At 47.6% G+C, this 19,326-nt stretch overlaps 1 protein-coding gene across 12 annotated transcripts in view; it reads right to left on the reverse strand.

The window, feature by feature from the left end:
* EPB41L2 (erythrocyte membrane protein band 4.1 like 2) overlaps positions 1 to 18,983 on the reverse strand; it is a 215,432-nt gene extending 196,449 nt beyond the window's left edge. For 2 of the 12 annotated variants that reach the window (XM_077162896.1, XM_077162893.1), the window contains exon 1: positions 493 to 1,110. The gene's annotated coding sequence lies outside the window, so the exon portion shown is untranslated. Of the gene's footprint in view, positions 1 to 492; positions 1,117 to 18,494; positions 18,519 to 18,904 lie in introns of those variants that run through there. The other 10 variants (XM_077162897.1, XM_077162899.1, XM_077162888.1 and 7 more) reach the window with 9 other exon arrangements.
* Positions 18,984 to 19,326: the final 343 nt, after the last annotated feature.

Here is a 19,326-nt window from a genome sequence, read left to right on the forward strand (position 1 = left end):
TTCGGTGAAATCTTGTTCATCTCATTAGCAGTCCTTACTTGTTATCATAAAAATCACACCAAAAATCTTGAACAGATGACCAATTCCAGTAAACACGACCACAGTCTTTCCTCCATGTAGCAGTTTTTTTCCCCAAAGTTGCCCTAAAGATATCACAAAGTTCTTTATCAAATGTTTCGCCAAAATCTTGTGTCTGTTTTTCCCATAAGATAGGGCACTGTAAATCACTTTAGCCACAAAAAGGGGACAAACAAATGAGGCACAGACACCCCTTCGAGAATGAGACCTCACTCAGGGCACCTGAGCTCCTAAAAGAAATCAGAGGCCCGTGCGGTGGCAGCCCACCCGCGCAGGCCGAGTAACGAGCTGACCAGACTGGACCTTGGGGAGAATTGTCCTGCGGCACCAGGCCCTCTCTCCCAAGCTCACATGGCCATTTTCTTTCTACTTTCTCCTTTCCACACAGAAAGGGGAGGAAACGTTACCAGGTACCTGGTTTGTTAAAATTCCAGTCATTTCAGACTCAGAACAAACTCATAAGGCCTCCGCCTCGCAGGACGGAGCGAGCACAGCCGACGTCACAGTGACACGCAGGCTCCAAGGCTGTCCACAGAGGACAGCGGTACTGACCGCCAGCGGCTCAAGAAGGATCAGCCACAGCGACGCCTGTGACCCGTCAACATTCCGATGACCACATTCAGTGTGGAAACCAGCAGGGAAGGAAGTGGGTCATCACCACCCGACTCTCTACTTGCCCCCACTTCTAAGCCCCCTCCCCACTTATAATGAAAGCCAAGCAAAGGGCTCCAGTAGAATCTCATAAAGTTTTCAAGTTTTTTAATGGAAACTGCCCTCCAGTGAGCAAGTTATATCCAAACACAGCACCGAGGTCCAGGCTCTGACTGGAGAGTTACCTGCGGAGAGGCGGTCGTAGGGACGGGTTACAGGAGGCGTCCACATGCCTTCTTAGGGCGGACGTGTTCAGTGGTTGCGACTGCAGGGCTCTAGAGCCACATGGCCTGTGCTCAAATCCCCACTGCCCCTAGTGGAGCGGTCTGGGGTCAAATCCCCACTGCCCCTAGTGATGCGGCCTGGGGTCAGGTCAAATCCCCACTGCCCCTAGTGGAGCGGCCTGGGGTCAGGTCAAATCCCACTGCCCCCAGTGGTGCGGCCTGGGGTCAGGTCAAATCCCCACTGCCCCTAGTGGAGCGGCCTGGGGTCAGGTCAAATCCCACTGCCCCCAGTGGAGCAGCCTGGGGTCAAATCCCCACTGCCCCTAGTGGAACGGCCTGGGGTCAAATCCCCACTGCCCCCAGTGGAGCGGCCTGGGGTCAAATCCCCACTGCCCCTAGTGGAGCGGCCTGTGCTCAAATTCCCACTGCCCCCAGTGGAGCGGCCTGGGGTCAGGTCAAATCCCCACTGCCCCTAGTGGAGCGGCCTGTGCTCAAATCCCCACTGCCCCTAGTGGAGCGGCCTGGGGTCAAATCCCCACTGCCCCCAGTGGAGCGGCCTGGGGTCAAATCCCCACTGCCCCCAGTGGAGTGGCCTTAAGCAAGTGGTTTGGCCTTGCTGGGCCTCAGTTTCCTCATCCGCAAACACAGGGTCAGAGAACCTTCTGCACAGGTTACGCTGGAAGTAAAGGAGTACGTACATGTAAAAGAATGTATGGAACAGTGCCGGGGATATAGCAAGGATGCAAGAAATGTTACCTATTAACATTTTTTCTAATTCAATATTTAGCATCTTTACAAAGAAAATATTGTAAATAATTATATCTTAACTAAAAATACAAATTAAAGCACAAACGATCACCAATATAAAAGTCCTGCCTGTTCAAGCAAACTCACCGCCCTCCCCCTGTCTACGTGGGACATGACTTCCAGGGGTGTGGACCTTCTGGCAACGTGGGACAGAAATCCCAGAATGAGCTGAGACTCAACATCAAGGGATTGAGAAAATCTTCTCAACCGAAAGGGGGAAGAGAGAAATGAGAAAAAGTAAAGTGTCAGTGGCTGAGAGATTCCAGAGTCGAGAGGTTATCCTGAAGGTTATTCTTATGCATTAAATAGATACCACCTTTTAGTTAAGGTATTTTAGAGAGGCTGGAGGGAAGTGTCTGAAACCACAGAGCTGTGTTCCAGTAGCCTTGATTCTTTAAGATGATTACATGATACGGCTTTCGCAAAGGGACTGCCATAGTGAAAACCTTGTTCTGATGTTCCTTTTATCCACACTACAGACAGATGAGTAAAAAATATGGATTAAAAATAAACAAACAATAGGGGGAACAAATGTTAAAACAGATTGGGTAGAGGGAAATACTAGTGGTCAATGAGAAGGAGGGATATGTATGGGTTTTTCTTTTTTCCTTTTATTTCTTTTTCTGGAGTGATGCACATTTTCTGAGAAATGAGCATGGTGATGCAGACACAACTGTGTGACGACTCCGTGAGCCGGCGACCGCACACCCAGTGTGGAATGTGCATACGTTAAGAATGTTCGTGTTTGTATGCTGACTGGCTTTATTAAAAAAAAAAAGTCCCATCTGCTAATGAGGAAAAACACTTCAGCGTAAGTGACTGTCCGCTTCATCTACACATGCAGTGTTTTTACCAACTGACTTTAAACAGTGTCTGGTCAGGGCCTAAGGCACGCACTTCTCTCTCTACACTGCCAGAACCATGCATATGGCGAGCTGCTTTGATTTTTATAATAACTGTGTAGTCCCATTAAAATTCAGTCAGTAATAAAAATAAAAAATGTTTCCTTTGGTTTAATTCCCACACATTGCCTTTAAACTATGCTGTGCAAAAAAAGGAAAAAAATCCAAGAACATTAAAATTTACCATAAACATAGACAGGAGTCATGGAAAAAAATTTACAGAGCATCCACATAACCTCAAGAAAATCCTGGAATTTTAAGGTCAGTTTGGATTTGGTTTAGAAGTCGTCAGTGTTTTCTGTTGTGGTTTTCTCGTTTGACAGCACTGGCTAGAGTATTCCTTCCATCCATAACGCAGCAGTTTAGGAATGCTGCTTCCAGCGCCCAAAACAGTCCTGTTGTTTATTACAAAACTATGACAACTGAGTATGTCATAAGTGAACTAATTTCTGTAATTCTACAAAATCAGTAATAAACCTGCACTTTATTTTGGAGTCCAAGACGTACATGCCAAGAAAAAGCGAAGAGAGGCCTCCCTTCCCTTACGAATGCAATCAATTACACGGCGTCTGGGATGGCTTCAGAACCACGTGGACGGGGGTCAGGGCGCGAGGGGCCAGTGACAGGACGCAGACCGCCACACTGCTGACAGCGGACGCCAGGGGTCTGTCCGGGCTTCCCACGCCACTACTCTGCTCATCACACTACTGTCTTTACTTCATGTGCCCCAGAGGAAAAGGTCTGAAACGGGGAAAACACGTTTCTGTAACTGACAACGGCACACACAAAAAACCACTCCGATATAAAATCCAATACGGCAAACACGGCCACCGCAGTCTGTACACGGCCAAGTGTCCACAGCATGTTCTAGAAGCCCTGGTGCCCAGCTGCCCCCACTCGCGCCCACAGCCGAGGAGCCCACGGCAAGGCCGCACGCTTCAGGCCTTCACATACTTTTATTTCCCTGCTGGTAGGCGGGAGACCAGGGGGAGGAAAGGACTCGCGTTCCCACATGCACACAACTTAAAACAGGCCGTCCTGGCACGGAATAACACAGCCCCGGCTTTACAAGCGCTGAGTTTCAGCTGCTCTGGTCACAAGCTCACGGACCAGCCCTGCGGCAGGCCCAGCTCGCGACGCGGCCCTCCAACCTGTCCCACGACCACTTTATTAAAAGAGAAAGGCTTTCCCTTTCCATAAGAGAAATGGATGAATGAAAACTTCTCAAGGAAAATGTTCATTCAGCAGCCTTTCTAGGAGGCAGAAACAGAGTAAGAAGTTCAACAGAACCACTGGGGGAGGAGAGCCAGCTTCAGAAACCAGGTCGACAGAGAAGCACTGCTGGGCACACAACCTCTGCCACGTCTGCTTTTCAGACACCCGTGAGACCATGTGGCATCGCCGCCTAATAACCCCATGGGACGTCCACTTCCTCAGTGTCCTCAACAGTATTTCAAAATGCTCACACTCTGACTTATTTTTGGAAGACCTAGCTGTGTCTACTTCAGGACTTAAGATACAAACATATAAAAACTACAGGACACCCTTTAGCTACAGAACTTGGCAAAACCTCTGCTGGCAGCTCCAGTGACAGCAAAGGAGCAGAGAGGACACAAGGAGACCCAGGCTGGCGTGACATTGCGCCACCAAAACTGCTCAACGCCAGGGTTCATTTAACCTTTCTGACTCACCTTCCTTACCTGAAGGACTCATGGGGAAGAATTATTTTAACAATCCAATGAGAAAATGTTTTGAGAATTCATAAAGAACACATTAAAAAAAAAGTGGTGCCATGCTTTGAAATTTATTGCTTTTTTGTATATATGTTATTTTTCACAAAAAAGAAAAAAAAAGTCGATTTTGATGATAAAAAAATATTTATTTCTTCTGGCCGCCTATATTCTGGACAAGCCAGAAGGAAATCTCTACAAGGATGGTATGGCAGCCCATGACACACTCTGGGGTCTGTCCTGTGACTACTTATTGAAGAGTACTTTGAAAACTATTGCTTTTTTATTTCTTTGCTTTGTATATATATTATATTATACAGTAAAAAAGTTAAAAAAAAAAAAGGAAGAATACATTTAGGCATATAGTTTTTGGTTTTTGTGGGGTTTTGTTGTATGCTGTATGGCAGGGGTCACATTTCATTCTTTTTCCATGTGAGTACCCCCTTATGGCAGCACCATTTGTTGAATTTTTCTGTTTCTGTTGTTTTCTTTGTTTGTATGGGAAATACACGGTCTGGGAATCGAACCCGGGTCTCCCACAGGGTGGGCGAGAATTTGACCACCGAGCCGCGCGTGTACCCCAGGCACGAAGTCTTATATTGCTGTCTATTACAAGGAAGAAACACGACTTCTTCAAGAAAGGTGCTTTCCTGTATTTTGAGCCACCCAGAGTTTCTGAAACTTTATTCACATACCTATTTTATAAGTACCTATTTATTACTTATCTGTAAATCAAGTCACTTAAAAATTTCTATTTTAGCCTTAAATATCAATGAAATCACAACTGTGAGGTATACATATTTTTCTGATATACACTGACATATAAACCTGTTACAGAAGAAAGTTCATCCACATGGCACCTCAGATCACTTAGCAAAACCCCCACACCGGGAAGATGTGCCTGTATCTATGTCTGTAACAATTTCTACGTTATCAGCATATCAAGCATCTGAAATTATAAACCTCAAAAACCCCACTGGCACCATAACCAGCACCGGCCACATTCCACGAAACTTCAGATCTTCCCACAGCCACGCTGGCCCTTACCTCACCTCCACCGTTTCCCCGTCCCCCAAATCCTCACTGGACACAGAAATCCTTAATGCCTGCGCCTCCACGTAGTGTGATGCTCGCTCCTTCTTTAAACTGGTAATGAAACCCTTTACCCTAGTGCCGTTAGTGGAGCCTGTGTGAGTGCAGAGGTCGCTGCATCCACCCCCAGACAACTGCCCAGACAGCGGCGGGCAGGCCACCCCCGGGGGGCCCACGGCGGGCAGGCAGGCCGGACGCTGTGCGCGCCAGGGAGGCTGCTGCTCCGCGTGCACACACCTGCAAAACTTGTCTTTACTGTGCATTTTCAAATCCAGATTGAGTACACTTTTTTAAGATTTGTATTTCTATTGAACTAATCCCTGAGACATCACAGGAAGAGAGAATAACCCATTTACTCAACTCTTCCTAGGCACCACATCCTTACTCAGCGACTTAGCAGTCACCCGCAGCCGCCGTCGCCTGAACGGCGAGTATAACTGAAGTTCGAGAACAGTTTTATTATGGCTGCAGTCCTTACAAATGTGAGTTCCACAGTGTTCTAGTCTGCCAGCTGTTGGAACGTAATATATCAGAAACAGAATGGCTTTTAGAAAGGGGAATTTAATAAGTTACTAGTTTACAGTTCTAAGGCTGAGAAAATGTCCCAATTAAAACAAATCTTTAGAAATGTACAATCTAAGGCATCCAGAAAGATACCTTGGTTCAAGAAGGTCAATGAAGTTCAGGGCTTCTCTCTCATCTGGAAGGGCACATGGCGAATGCGGCGTCATCTGCTAGCTTTCTCTCCTGGCTACCCGTTTCATGATGCTCCCCACGAGGCATTTTCCTTCTTCATCTCCAAAGGTCGCTGGCTGGTGGACTCTGCTTCTCGTGGCTATGTCGTTCTGCTCGGCTCTCTCTGAATCTCCCAAAATTTTTCCTCTTTTATAGGACTTCAGAAACTAATCAAGACCCACCCAAATGGGTGGAGACATGTCATCACCTAATCCAGTTTAACAACCACTCTTGATTAAATCACATCTCCAGGGAGATGATCTAATTATAGTTTCAGACATACAACACTGAATAGGGATTAGAAGAAACGGCAGCCTTTACAAAATGGGATTAGGATTAAAACATGGCTTTTCTAGGGGACATACATCCTTTCAAAGCAGCACACACAGTAATCTTGGAAATTTTATTTTTATCAATTTAAAACCTTAAATATGGAGGGTTAAACGAGTTAATTTCTGCTCCCTCCCCAAACCCCACTAAAATGACAGGAAATTTTATAAAGGTACAAACCCACAAAAACAAAAAATGGAGGGGACAGGCAGCAGATGACATACATTTCGAAGACGGAAAGTACAAATTAACTGACTTTAACAGAGCAGAGAAAGCTGAAAGTGGACCCTGCTCAGGTAGGGCCTACGTGGTGCACACCTGTCCTGAGACCCCGTGAGAGCCTTCTCACCTGCAGGCCTGTGAGAGTGGAGATGGAAACAGGACTGGCTGAAGCCAAGCAGAGGAGCCAACTCCCTGCACACACACTTGGAGACCCCCTCTCCACTCCTCTGGGGCAGAGGCAGGAGGTCTACTCTCTAGAGGAAGGACGGCCCTGGGCACAGAGACCCCACGAGAGCAGAGGAGAGACGGCGCACAGCAAACAGGGAGGCTGAACCGCTCTGTCCACCGACATCCACGGAATGCCCACCGGGGGCAGCAGAGTGCACAGAGCAGACAAAAACACGTGCTTCCTCGCAGCTTACCTTCCAACGGGGGGAGAGTCAATAAACAAAAGGTAAATTAAATAGCATATCAGACGGTAAGAAAACATACTGAGGACGGAAAAGACAAGGGCTGGGTTAGGGCGTGCTGGAACAGGGCTGGGAGTGGGGATGCCATCTTAACAAATGTTCATGGAAGGAGTGACGGCTGGGGTCATGCAGCAACTTGGCCATGGTGCCCAGTTGTCTGGTCAAGCGAGAACCAGCCTCATTGTCACTGTGAGGACATTTCATGGATTTATACCATCAGTAAGTTGATTGCATCTACGGCTGATCATCTGCCATCACCTAAGGACACTGCCATCCGTGAGAGCCATCTCCTCCAGTCAGCTGCAGGTTTAAGGGTGATGACTTCAGCAGTCTGAAGAGGGACGTGATCTCTGCTTTAGCCGTGGAGCTTCTCCTGGAATTCACCAAAATCCTTCACCGGAGTGCCAGCTTGCAGCCTGCCCTTCGGAATTTGGACTCCTGTACCCCCATAGCACAAGAGACACTTCTATAGGCTCACAGCATTTCCAGTGTCTCCTGTTGGTTGTTTCCTGGAGAGTCCTGACGAACACAGCAGCGCCCTGGCCGGGGGTAAGGGGTAAGGTCAGAGCCACAGGCCAACACAGAGCAGGTCCAAAAGGGCTCTGCAGGGGCAGGGCTGGAGATGCCATACACATGAAACAGAGAAAAGCATGCTTCCAAACAGGAAAATTCAGTAACCAAGGAAGAACTCTGAAAATGGGGGGAAAAAAATCAGAAGAGGAATTTGAAGAAAATATAGAAAAAATCCCCCGCCCCCCACGAAAAAAAGACAAAGAGATAGTATCAGAGAAAAAAAAAGTAAAATTAGATGGTCAATCTGGGAAATTCAACAACCTAATAACGGGAGTTCCAGAAAGAACAGAGAACTGAGGGGGTAATTATCAGAGAATAGAAGAAAATTTCTGAGAGACGAGAGTTTCCAAGTAGGAAGGACCCAGCAGCGTCATGAAACTTCAAATCACCAAAGAGGAAGTCCTAAACACCTCTACCGACAGCAAACCAGCCACACAGCAGAGGAAGTCAGAGTGGGCTCAGGGGCAACGCGGAGATGCTGGATGGAGAAGGCCTTCCAGATTCTCAGGAATAACTATCAAAAACTTAAAGTTTGCTACCCAACCAAACTATAACAGCAATCCACAGAGTAGAAAAAGACATTTTTAAGACATGCAAGGCTTCAAGACATTCATTCACCTGCCGTTCGCACTTCCTGGGAAACTCCTTCTGGAGGACGTGTTCATCTCATGAAGAGCTAAACCACAAGGGACCCGGAGCCCAGAATCAGGCACCACCCACAAGCGAGACCAAGGCATTCCCAGGACACGACACTGCATGGCAGGCCTAGAAACAACCCAGCCCAGGGCAGGACGGACAACCCTGGAAGGACGGACAGCCCAGGGCAGGACGGACAGCCCTGGAAGGACGTCTCCAAGAAAAATAATCACAAAAACAGGAACCACAGCATTACTGTTTGGCCCTATTGGCAGGAATGTAATGGTTTTCAGGATGAAACAAACTTTCTTGTGAAAGACAGTAAATGGAATCAAAGCCTCTGATAGGGCTCAGCTGTCGGCATACGTGGGAAGCCTGGGGGAGCAAGGTGTGGGTGTCTGTACGAGAAGCACAAGAAGTGATGAAGAACGCAAACTCCACCTTTCATGGTGAAAAGGCAAAGCATATCATTTATGGGAAATGGGAAAAATCAAGAAACAAGAAAATCATGTTATTTAGAGACCAAAAAAAAACACCAGAAAATATAGATCATTTAAACAACCCATGCACAGAGGGCCCAGAGTGGAAGCAAGGGCTTATAATTCTGCATGGCTTGGCGTGGGGCCTGGACACTTCCCAAGCGCATGTGAGCAGAAAACTGAAAAGCACGGGCAGGGTCCCTCGAGGAACAAGAAAGAAAATAGGGAACTGTTGTTTTGCTACCAGGTAAGCCCCTGATACTGTGTCAAACATTAGGGACTCCAAATTTAATAGGCCAAGCCCCTGATCTTGAGACTTGCTCTTGTGAAGCTTATGCAGGTAGTGGAGAGGTTCAGACTACCTATGGGCATGCCTAAGAGTTACTTCTGGAGGACCTCTGCTGTTGCTCAGATGTGGCCCCAGTCTCTATAAGTCAAACTCTGCAAGTGAAATCATTGCCCTCCCCCTATATGGGACAAGACATCCAGGGGTGAAAGTCTCCCTGGCGATGTGGGAGATGACTCCCAGGGATGAATCCAGACCTGGCATCATGGGATCAACAATTTCATCCTGACCAAAAGGGGGAAAAGAAGTGTAATTATAAAGTATAAGTGGCAGAGAGAGTTCAAATAGAGCAGAGGCTACACTGGAGGCTGCTCTTAGGCAAGCTTCAGTTATATATTGCTACCTATCATAGCTTGCCAACCCCAACCAAAACCATTCCAGCCAATCCTAAAGAATAAACACCTAGGGCAATATATAAGACTCTACAAAGGTTCCAGGCACTAGGGTAACTTTCCAGAAACCTATAACCTCCAGATGGGTCCCTGGACCAGATAAATCCTGAAATGCAGAGGGCCCAGCCTCTCCAGAACATCAGATAGTTCCATCTCCCTACCGCATACGAGTGACAGCCCCTTCCAACATGAAAAAGTTAGAATGGCCATAGCCCAAACACCCCTAAAGAGAGGGACAGAAAGATCAAACATGATGGTAGAGTTATACAGAGAAGGTAGGGTTTAACAAATGAGTATGACTGCTTAATCATTAAACTGATATTTCTTTTAGTGTCCAGTATCTTAGAGCACTTAGAAGAAACCAAAATTGTACAATTATAACCCATACCAAAGTCGGAAATCTATTCTACAACTAATTATTGCAGTGTGCTTTGAAATTTTTTGTTTTGTATATATGTTATTTTTCACACATACACACACACACACACACACACACACACACACAGAAAAAAAAACACCAGAAAATAAAACCAAAGTATTGAAAGCAACTGCCTCTGGAGAGAAGAAATCTGCCATGAAGTGGTTAGGGCAGGGTTTTGCTGCTTTTGTTTATAATCCCCATACAACTTTTTATACCATATAAGTACACTGGGGAATTCCATCTGTACTGCAAATGAAATTGCAAAAAGTATAAAACCACTTGAAAAACAAAGATGGGGGGGGCCGGAACCACGTATTATTTTGATTTGTTTTATACTCTGATATATTTTCATGTTGAACAGTCAGACTGGAAACACAACACTAACATGAAAACAAGATCCAAGGTTGTCCCATGCTGGCATGAATGCAGAATCGCCCACCTAAAGGTGGGTCTCAGGTCTGCTTTAGAACTGCACCCTGCAAGAGGAATCGGAAGGCAGAATACAGCCGGGAAAGCAGAACTGCCTTTTACAGAAGTGAAATACCGTAAATATTTATCATTTATTTATGGATATAAACGATATAATATTTATCATTCTAATATTATCAAACAATTACAGCAATAACTGGCCCTAATAGTAGAAACGGGGGTTCAGCACCACACAAACTGGGTGCCCTGGAGCACAGCACTGACGTTCAGCAACGTGTCTCCATGTGTCATCTGTAAACACGCTGCCGGGGAGCTCCTGCAGGTTATGGCGGAATGGCCTGGAACGCGGGAGTCAGTGCACACAGCAGGGCTGGCCTGAGGCACGCGCCCCAGCCGCTAGCATCCCTCCACCCTTACCTGCTCACGCATTTTCACTGTCCTTGCCTCGGGCCATCCCTCACAATGGAACGGAGAGCAACGCCTACAATGCACCTGTCCAGAGAGGTCAGGAGGGGACGAAGTAGGGACTGGGAGAACGCCTGATGCTGTACAAAGTCAGCAAGACGTTGTCAAACAGAAGCCAGTGCTTATGGAGTAATCGCACCAAAAAACTAAAAAGAAAAAGTGAAAACTGGATCAAGTGTTTAGATCCAATCACCAATTTTCAGAAAACACAGAAGACAGAGGAGCAGGTTAAATAACACTACAGAGCTGAAATCAACAAAATTCAGACTGTGGGAAACCCATACATAACAACCAATCACGTTTCCTCAACAAATCTCCAAGAAAAAAATAGACAGATGGGAATGACAGTTTACTACTCATAAAAGACATCAACTTATCATAATGTGTGGATCTTAACTCAATCTTGATTCAAACAGGCTTTTCAATAAACTAGTACTTGAGGTAACTGGAAATCTGAATACCAAATGGGTATTTGATGATATTAAGGAACTGGCTTTTTAAAATGTTAATGTGATGATGATACTGCAGTCATGCTTGCAAAACAGTACTCGTCCTTTAGTGATATACACTAAAATATTAAATGACAAAACTTAAAAAACTTTAAAAAGCCAAATAACACACAAATAGGATGTAGATGTGCCACGCTGGGATTTAATGCTCAGCTTCAGAGAACCCAGCCGTCCATTTATGAGCAGCAGTCAAAAGTGTAGGAATGAATAGAAAGCGCCTTCCTAACACATCCTGCCGCGGGCCTACTGCGTGCTGGGCACTGACTCATGAGTCCCATGAATTATCACCCATCAGTTTTTTCAAAAGGGGAAGACAGAAAATAACTGCTGGCCAGCGAGCAGGAAAACCCACTGCCTTTAAGGTCACACAGATGTCTTACTGCATCTTTTAACTGATATGTAGCAAGGGAGGTGCAAAATCAATAGTCCACATGAACCGGATATTGAATGCAAATGAGCGATAATGATCTCGAGGTAAAACAAAAGGAAGTGGAAGAATAAAAATTCTGCAGCAGAGCAGAAGAGAGGGGGTGCCGTGCTCAAAGGGGCGTGAGCCGCGCAGCTCCGCGGACGGCTGCCCGCGATGGAGCGCCGCAGAGAGCTTCCAATCACTCCAGAAAAGACGAAAATAAACACGTTTACATAAAACCTTCTGATTGCTTAATGTCAGCCACTGATTTAAAATTAAAGCTCACTGTGAGGAGAAAATATGTGTGCAGGTCTACTTCACATGCAAAAAAGAGGTGTGCTGGGCTTGTAAAGGTCACATTTCAATCAATGCCATATTGCAGAAATGTAAACATTATGAATAAAAATTCCACTCGCTAATAGCCTTCTTTCAGCAAGCTTACTCAAGTTATAGAGAGGAAGTTTAATACAGCATATGCATACAAATTTTACACTGACTCAGTTACCTCTGGCAACATAAAAAAAAAAGACTGCATTCTCCCTGTGTTATTGAAATGAGATTCCAACAGTTTTGCCATATATATGCTCCTTTGTGCACTACCAAAAAGGGTGCACAGTTTTCTAAAAGTTCAAAAATTCTAAAGATAGTGTACTAAAATTGATAAAAAATGGTTTTAACTTGTAATCAATGTAGGAAATTAAAGTTTCATATCAAAGACTGTATTTCCACACAGATCATTTTTCCTGACCACTGAAAAAAATTTTTACTTACCATGAGCAACCCACTGTTTTTTCTTAGTCTAACAATTTTCACAGACGCCAAGCACAATGTAAAGCATTTTATAAGCATAAGCTCACTTAATCCTCACATAATTTTGCAAGTTAGGTATGACTACTAACCCCACATTGAAGGTAAGGAAACTGAGGCTTTGAGAAATAATTTGCCCAAAGTCACAGTGGCTCAAGTGGCAGTCTAACTAGTGTGAAAAAGTGCAGACTCGTTACTGAACGCTTCTGTTCAATATTTCCAATAAGAGCCTGGTGAGGGAACAAAAGCACTCAAGTTCCCAGGTACAAGTACAAACAGCCAGATTACATCAGAATTACATTTAACCCTGATAACTGGGCAAAAGGACTCCAAAAGGACTGAATGGAATTGAGTACAGTCAGGGAGGAAGGAAAAACTAATGAGGAAACTGCTACAGAGTAACAGAAAAAATTTTCTTAAAAAGACTACCTCTCAAGACTCTGATTTCCCAACCTCAAGATTAGTAACTGAACTAGATCAGCAGGTCACCATTTTCTGTCTCCCAAAACTCTTCAAAAAGCTACTCCAAAAAATATACACCATGCACACACACACTCACACATGCACCCACCCACCCCCACACTCACACATGTACACACCCGCACACACACACTCACACATGCACCCACCCACCCACACACTCACACATGCACACACCCACACCCACACATGTAAATATCCACCCCCACACTCACACATGCACACACCCACCCACACACACACACATGCACACACCCACTCACACATGTAAATATCCACCCCCACACTCACACATGCACACACCCACCCCCACACACACATGCGCGCACACCCACTCACACATGTACACCCCCACACACACGTACACCCACACACACCTACACACCCACCCCAAAACTCTCACACATGTACACACCCACCCCCATACTCACATATGCACACACACACCCCCACACACACCCACTGTGCCATAAGGAAGGATTACGTGCCCTAGAAAAGCCATGTTTTAACCCTGATACAATCTTGTAGGATTTGTTTAAACCCTTTCTTTTCATCTCTATTCAGTACTGTTGGTGGGAATCTTTTAATTAGATTACCTACGTGGCGATGTGACTCACCCAATTGCGGGTGTCAACCTTGGAATAGAGGGAGATGTGACTCCACCCACTCCAGGTGGGCCTCGATTAGTTTACTGGAACCCTTTAAAAGAAGAAGAGTTTTGGACAGAGCAACAGAGCCACCGGAGGAGAGAGGAGAGAGCCTCGAGACCGAGAGCCCACGCAGCCAGAGACCTTCGGAGATGAAGAAGGAAAACACCCCTGGGGAGCCTCATGAAACCAGAAGCCTGGAGAGAAAGCTAGCAGATGTCACACATTCACCATGTGCTTTTCCAGTTGAGACAGAAACCCTGAACTCCATCGGCCTTTCTTAAGCGAAGGTAACCTCTTGTTTGGTGCCTTAGTTCAAACATTTTTATAGACTTGCTTTAATTTGGACATTTTCACAGCTTTAGAGTTGCAAACTTGCAACTTAATAAATTCCCCCTTTTAAAAGGAATTCTGTTTCTGGTATACTGGACTCCGGCAGCTAGCAAACTAGAAACACACATATTCACACCCATACATACACACCTACCCACACACTTTCACATATATACATATAAATACCCGCATACTTACACATATATACACCCACACACACCATCTCGGTCTCAGGCAGCTCACGAATGCGAGGCCCCCCCAGGCAACCTTCCCCACCAACGCCACCCTCCACCCCAGGTCAAGAGTCTGAACTAAGTGAGCCCCAAGCTCCCTCTGGCCTCGAGGGGGGTGAATCCAAGGTGCAAAACAAGCAGCCTATCTGGACAAAATGGAAAAGGACCTACGGATTACAGCAGAGTGCAAATTACATTTTAACTCAATGCCTCACGCTACGGGGAGATGTACAAATACTGACAGAGCACCAGAAAACTGGAAAAGACGATTACACTCGCACTGCGGCTACAAGGGTGTTGGGTCCAGCTCTGAAGCTCATCGGGGGACGTGCAATCCCCAGCTCCAACTGTGGAGACTTGCTAATCAGATGTATATGAGGTTATAAAAACCACAGTTATCCTGAAAGGAATCATGAATCTGTACGTTTTTTTAAATTCTCTCACAAAGGCTGAGATGAGGTCATAAAAAGAGCAAAGCATGAGGAAACTGGCTTTTCCATGAAGGCATGGGATTCTGTTTGGATATGGCAAGCTCCCTGCTGGCCTGGGGTCCAGTCCTACAGTCCGGTGCAGTGACAAGATCACCGCTGACCCTCCAGGCGCCTGGCTCCACCTGCCAGCAGAGAGGGCCCTCTACGCAAAACCTCAAGCCCAGACACCTAAACAAGCCTCACTTAAAAACCTCTCAGATCAGATGAAAAGAGAAATACTCCTCAGTGTGGCACACGTTACCATAAACACTGCTGGGAGACCACCTATGCATGTTTAGAACTAAGTGAAAAAAGTACCAAAATGAAGAGAAGTATCTTTGGTGAAAACATATTTCCATTTTAACAGCAACTGAGAATGTGAGACTTCAATCTTCTAAATAAAATCCAGAATCAGCAAGAATGTATAAATGTATCATTCAGGGACTATTCCCATACTAAGGAGTAAATGCTGTCACATCAATGAAAAAATTCAGAAATCCACTGAAATTAACATTAAAATAAATGCTATCCCAACACTAGGTATTTAGAAGAAATGATGTACAGATGCTCTACCCTGCTAGACATGAAAAACGTGCCTTCCCACCACCACGCAGATCCCACAAAACACGAGAATAATGTCCGTCCAGGGGAGAGAGAAGCAAATTCCCCACACTTCACATAAAGAGCCGCCAGTTTCCACAATGCCGACACCAACGTTCAAAGAATCTACACCTTGTACTCACTGCAAGGGCCACCACAGATTACCAAAGGTACAGTGAGTTAATTCATCAAACAGTTACAAGCCATAAACAATGCAGAGTTACTCCAGACGTAAAATACACGTATTATCTCACAACCTTTATAGCAAAAGCTAAAAAATTACTAGTTACAACTAACAGTTATTTCTAGCCGACATCAGGGACGATTTCTTTCTTTCCTTTCTGGCTTACCTTTAGAACTACCTGTAATTTCTAAATAAATTGAGTATAATTCCTGATGTTAGGCATGGATTCCATTTTAGCTTTTAGTCTGGGGCATTGCCCAGGCAGAGTACCACAGAAATCATACAGATATCAAGTTGCTGCTTTGTGCAAAAACAAGGCATTCCCAAAGGATGCTGCTGGAATCTGTGGGGGAATCATGTACAAATCTTCTGCTAACTCAGGGCTTCCAAAGAGGCTGGGGATGTTTGTGTGCTGGAGAGAAGGGGCAAGCAGAGGGTGGATGTGCCCGACTCTGAAAGGCTGGGGCCTGAGAATCCAGGATTCTATAAAAGGGTAGTAAACGCGGGTCTGCATGGGATTGGTTGACCACTGAGGCCAGCATAAACATCCACCGGAGGCTTTTCAATCTGTGAGAATACTCACTGGTTAGGCCACTGGAGACATTTCTAAATAAAGGTAGGGTTGGGGAGGTAGACACAACCTTTGTTTTCTCAAGGTAAACACGATGGATTTTTAGAAATGCAAAATGTGACTGCCAGCTGCACTGGTCACTTGAAACTATTTCCTTATAAAAATACTAGCAGGTCATATTTTTCAAAAAAGTCCATACACAGTTTTTAAACAGATGACTTCAATTCAAAAAAAAAAGAAAAAGGCCCACGCTTTCCTGTGGAAACAGAAACAAAGTCAAGCCTTCAAAACTATTTAGCATTCTGCTATATAAAACATAAACCTCACATTCCTACAACTTTTGTAGTTCTCTAGCCACAGTAATGTGAGAGTGATCATTTGGAGCAAAACCTGATGTTAAACATAACTATATGATATTACTAATTACACAGTAATTTTATCAATAAATATTTTGGTTAAGGACTACTTTGTCATCTTCACAAGTATTTTTAGTTGAATGCAAGTGGTTGGATAATACACGTGGTCACGATTCTGATTTTTAAGAGTCTATTTTTAAATTCTGGAGCTGTCTGACTTCAGAACTCATAGTTTGGAAAGGGTAAACCACAAGGCATTACTTTAAGAAGCAAAGGACCCAAGGAACTCAAAGAGCTGCCTCTCCAGTGTAAGAGCAGCTATATGAATTTCCTTGCTTTATATCTGCATAGCTATTTTTTGGGGTGCGCCTCTCTTCAGATTCCTCCCCTAAATCTGCAAATTTCCTTCTTTCTCCTTGAAATTAAATTTCAGATTTAAAATTACATACCCAGCTGCTGTAAACTATTCCATAGCAGTTTAGGCTTTTTATAAAAATTAGCAATAATTTTAGCTTTGTGATTTCTTACATTGCTTTTAATCTTTTTTAAGCAACGCCCATCTAATTTACAGGTCAAGAGTTTGCCATGGCTCCTTGCTCAACTCATCCACATGTCGTCTCTCTCCAAGATTTTGCAATAGTGCTCCAGCTACTTGGACTTCTTTCCTAAAGAAGGACTTCTCTCAGGGCAGAAGCTGTCCCATCCCCTTACTCAACGGCGTGTTGTCTGGGCACCCCTTCTGCACACAAGGCCACCTCTCACTGTAGCGGGAAGTTTGTCCAATGTGTGAGGGAGACAGGTAGGAGAGTATCAGCTCTCAATCCACACCCCAGTCCCCAGCCACCTCCACCGGAGGTCTCAGGCTGAACTGGAGGTTGGCCACTGCGCCATCCGCTGTTCCCCAAAGGATTCAGCACAGCTCCAGCCTGCATTCCCGCAGCCCTAGTACCCCAAGACCCTAAACACAGCTCCAGCCTGTGCTTCCTCAGCCCCAGCATCCTGAGACCCTAAGCACAGCTCCAGCCTGTGCTTCCTCAGCCCCAGCACCCTGAGACCCTAAGCACAGCTCCAGCCTGTGCTTCCTCAGCCCCAGCACCCTGAGACCCTAAACACAGCTCCAGCCTGTGCTTCCTCAGCCCCAGCACCCTGAGACCCTAAACACAGCTCCAGCCTGTGCTTCCTCAGCCCCAGCACCCCAAGACCCTAAGCACAGCTTCAGCCTGCACTCCCACAGCCCTAGTACCTCAAGACCCTAAGCACAGCTCCTGCCTGCGTTCCCAGAGCCCCAGTACCCGGAGGGCCAAGGGAGTTCCCGCCCACGAGGGGCCTGCAGATCGCAGCCCCAAGGGGACAGGCGCTACTCTACTCCCAGGTAAACCTGTTTAAAGCCTTGGAATTCTAACTCCTCTCCTCATCCCACCCCCCCATCCCCCACCCTCCACTCCCCCACCAGCGGCCAAGAAACTGACTCCGTTTCCCTCAAAAGCTAAAGACAAGGAGAGAAGATAGGCTACAGGCTAAATGCGAATTTCTCAATACAGTATTAGAAACAGTACAGGTCTGAGAAGTGGGAGAATTCCGAAGAGACGCCAAGGAGGAAACTGGCAAAGAACTGCGGAAAATGGAGCAGAGGCAGAACAGTGAAAGGCCTTATTTAAAATAAAATTTAAAAAGATTAACAGCAACAAGAACAAGACAGCTGGCACACGCCTGCCTTTCCAGGTGCAAAAATTCCAAGAAACTGAGGACAAGACGCGATTGGGGAGACGGTGTCCCGCAGCGTGCCTGGGTCCGTCCCAGGCCCGGGCGTGGAGGAGCGCGGGGACAGCGCGGGGAACGGCGGGGGTGCCGCCGAGGGGCGCAGGGACAGCGTCGGCGCACAGCCGCCTCCCCTGGAGCCGAGGCACGCTCACCCGCGCCGCGAAAACGTGACCCGAGGGAAGGCCCCGTCCCAAGCCGTCGGGGAAACACGCAGGAGCGGCTCCGCGGAGCGCGGGGGCGGACGTGCGCCGCGCCGTCCCCAGCCCCCAACCCCCGCGCCGCCCCCACGCGCGTCCGGGGTGGGCGCCCCCCACCCGCAGAGACCACCGTCGGAGTGCGCCCCGCGACGGCCCGCCCGGGACGCGGCCGGAGCCCACGGCCAGTGCCCGGCCTGGAGCGGCGGGCCCGGGCCGGCGGAGGCGGGGGTCGGGGAGAGCCGGGCGCGGGAGACGCCCGCCGCAAAGACCCGGCGCCGCCGCTTCCTGCCGCCTCAGCCGCCCGCCGCTCCCCGGCTCCCCGAGGGCCCGGCAGCCCGCCCTGCGCAGCCCGCGCGCCTCCTTACCCACGCCGCGCGCGCGGGCCCCTCCCGCCTCCGCCGGCCGCGCGCCGTCTCCGCTCGCCGCGCCGCTTCAAATTGAAATTCCCCGGCCGCGGCCGTCCGAGCCCTCCGCGCGCCGGCCCCGCCCCCGCGGCGGAAGCCCCGCCCGCGGCCCCGCCGGACGCGCCCCCGGCGCGGAAAGCCCCGCGGCCCGCGCCACGCCCCCGCGTCCGGCCACGCCCCCTGAGGCCGCGACCCCGGGTCTTGCGGCTGGCCACGTCCTCGACGCCCCGGCGCCACGCCTCCGCGCCCGGCCACGCCCCCTGGAGCTCCGACCAGGGGGCCCGCGCCGGCCACGCCCCCGACGCCCCAGCGCACGCCCCCTTTCCAGGCCTTGCGGGACGCCCCTCGCCCGGTCAAGGCCGCGGTTGGGCGCCCTCCCGACC

Source organism: Tamandua tetradactyla, chromosome 5 (genome assembly GCF_023851605.1).
Source record: "Tamandua tetradactyla isolate mTamTet1 chromosome 5, mTamTet1.pri, whole genome shotgun sequence".
NCBI classification, from domain to species: Eukaryota; Metazoa; Chordata; class Mammalia; order Pilosa; family Myrmecophagidae; genus Tamandua; species Tamandua tetradactyla.